Genomic DNA, 3,235 nt, shown 5'->3' with positions numbered 1-3,235 from the left:
GCCGACTGGGCGCCAACATGGCGGCGCCCATTAGCCACTCAGGTCTGCGGGCTGCCATGTTGGAGTGACGTAAAGACGATGTAGCTCAGAGTTGTGGGAGGAAAGAAGGCAAACAGAGGTACTACTCTGGCAATAAGCCAGGGAACAACCACAGTCTTTCACCCCAAGCCCCCCAAAGCCTTTCTGCGTTCTCTTGTGTACTCAACACCACCACTGAAGCCAATCAACAATTTGCCCCCAAACAGCAAGATACACATTCTATTCTAGCACCCATGGAGCATTTACCAAGATAAAACATAACCTGGGTCATAGAACATATCTTAATCAGATTTAAGAACTGAAATTATGGGGCGCCTGGGTGGCTCAGTGGGTTAAGCCTCTGCCTTCAGCTCAGGTCATGATCCCAGGTTCTTGGGATCGAGCCCCGCATCGGGCTCTCTGCTCACTGGGGAGCCTGCTTCCTCCTCTCTCTCTGCCTGCCTCTCTGCCTACTTGTGATCTCTCTGTCGAAAAAAAAAAAAAAAAAGAAAAGAAAAGAAAAAAAAAGAACTGAAATTATACAGGCTATGTTCTCTGAACACAGAAGAATCAAAGTGGAAATCAGGAACAGAAAGACACTTGTAAATTAACACAGTTCTATGTAATCCATGAGCCAAAGGGGAAGTCTCAAGGAGATTTTTAAAAATATTTTATTTATTTATTTGGCAGAGAGAGAGAGATCACAAGTAAGCAGAGAGGTAGGCAGAGAGAGAGAGGGGGAAGCAGGCTCCCTGCTGAGCAGAGAGCCCAATGTGGGGCTCCATCCTATGACCCTGGGATCATGACCTGAGCTGAAGGCATCAGCTTAACCCATTGAGCAACCCAGGCACCCTCAAAGAGATTTTTAAAATACATTAAGATGAATGAAAATGAAAACACAATATATCAAGATTAGTAGGTTGTAGCTAAGACAGTGGTGAGAGGAAATTCTGTACCAGAGAAAATATTAAAGGTTTACATTACAAAAGAAGAAAATTCTCAATTACCTACACTCCCACCTCAATAAACTAAAAAAGGAAGAGCAATAAACCGATACTAAGAAGGATGGAAATAATAAAGAACAGAAACAATGAAACTGAAAAACAAAGAAAACAAAACAATAAGCTGAAATGAGTATCTGGAAAACATATCTGGTCCCCTGTGTTCATTGTAACATTATTCACAACAGCCAAAATGTAAACAACCTAATGGTTCCTCAATGCATGAATGGATAAAAAAAAAAATGAGGTGCATACATACAATGGGAATATTTAGCCACAAAATAAAGGGAATTCTGCCATTTACAACAACATGGATGGACCTTGAGGGTATTATACTAAGCAAAATAAGACAGAAAAATACAAGTATTTTATGTTCTCACTTATATTTGGAATCTAAAAAATGAAAAAAAAGTACTGAATTCACAGATACAGAGAATAGATTGGTAGTTGCCAAAGGTAACTACCAAAGGTAGGGGATAGGAAAATGCTGACTGTGTCGCGGCCGGTGCGACAAATCGACCAGGGTCAAGAGGGAAAGAGGATGCTGAAAAGAAATTAAGAGACAAAGAGATGGGGGCAGGAGGAGCACCAAGGAGGATGTCCAATAGTGCCAATTTTATTCAAGGCTGTGAGGCATTATATAGCTAACAGAAACAATCATAAGAAAGTATCTATTTTTAGCTGATTACTAAAGAGTTTGCAACATGCACAGAAAATCCTTCTCTGCTTTCCCATTATCTATTTCTCAAGCACCAATAGCAGACCTGCTAGCGCCAGATGTACTGACTTCAAGGCCACTCAAGACATAGTATATGTAAGCACAGCACAGTCTTACAGTGGTGTAGTCTATAGCCCGTGCAAGGACAGCAAGGACCAGCCAAGAATTTCTAACCCTGACCAAATCGTCTCTATCTGACTAGCAAATGTGTGGGAAGTCACGTAGGCGAGCGCGCAACACATAGCACAGACCCTTTCTCAGTGCTACTCGACTTTATCGACCTAAGCCTTTTGTTCGGCTCTTCAGCCTTTAAAGGAGGCACAAGTCAGGGCCTGGTTTGGTTCTCGTCTCAAGCCTTACCGTGGCCTCCCACATGACTGAAGGTCTTCAAAAGGTGCAAACTTCCACTTATAAAATAAGTAAGTCCTGAGGATATAATGCACAGCATGGTGACTATAATTAATAATACAGTACTGCATATTTAAAAGTTGCTAAGAGGGGCACCTGGGTGGCTCAGTGGGTCAAAGCCTCTGCCTTCGGCTCAGGTCATGATCCCAGGGGCCTGGGATCGAGCCCCGCTTCGGGCTCTCTGCTCAGTGGGGAGCCTGCTTCCTCCTCTCTCTCTCTCTCTCTCTGCCTGCTCTCTGCCTACTTGTGATCTCTGTCTGTCAAATAAATAAATAAAATCTTAAAAAAAAAAAAGATAACTCTTGAAACCCAATAAGAAAACAACCTGATTTTAAAGAATGGGCTAAAGACCTTAACGGACACCTCACCAAAGATAGACAGATAGCAAATAAACTCATGAAAAGATGCTTCACATCATATGTCAACATGGAAATGCAAATTAAAACACAATGAGATACTACTATACATGTATTAAAATGACTAAAATCCAGAACTATGACAAAAACCAAATGCTGACAAGGATGTGGAGCAAAGGAACTCTCAGTGCTGATAGGAATGCAAAATGGTGTAGCCATGTTGGAATACAGTTTTACAGTTTCTCACAAAACTAAATATACTCAATATATGATTCAGCACTTCAGTCTTTAGTACTTACCCAAAGGTGGTGAAAACTTAGACCCACACAAAAATCTGCACATGGATATTTATGACAGCTTTATTCATAATTGTCAAAACTTGTTAGCAATCAAGATGTCCTTTGGTGGTGAACGGATAAATAAACTGTGGTACGTCTAGGCACTGGAGTATTCTTTAGTGCTAAAAAGAAATGAGCTTTCAAAACATGAGAAATTTGGAAGAAACTCAAGTGCATATTACTAAGTGAAAGAAGCCAAAATCTACATACTATAGGATTCCAACTAAATGACATTCTGAAAAAGGCAAAACTATGAAGACAAGAAAAAGAGAAATGGTTCCAAGGGTTGAGGTATGGGAAAGGAAAGGATGAATAGAGAACAGAGGATTTTCACAGAGGGTACCATAATGATGGATACTTCTCATTATATATTTGTCCAAACTCCTAGACTGCATA

This window comes from Lutra lutra, chromosome 13, assembly GCF_902655055.1.
Source record: "Lutra lutra chromosome 13, mLutLut1.2, whole genome shotgun sequence".
NCBI classification, from domain to species: Eukaryota; Metazoa; Chordata; class Mammalia; order Carnivora; family Mustelidae; genus Lutra; species Lutra lutra.
The sequence above is the reverse complement of the archived record's forward strand: the minus strand, read 5'-3'. Positions refer to the sequence as shown.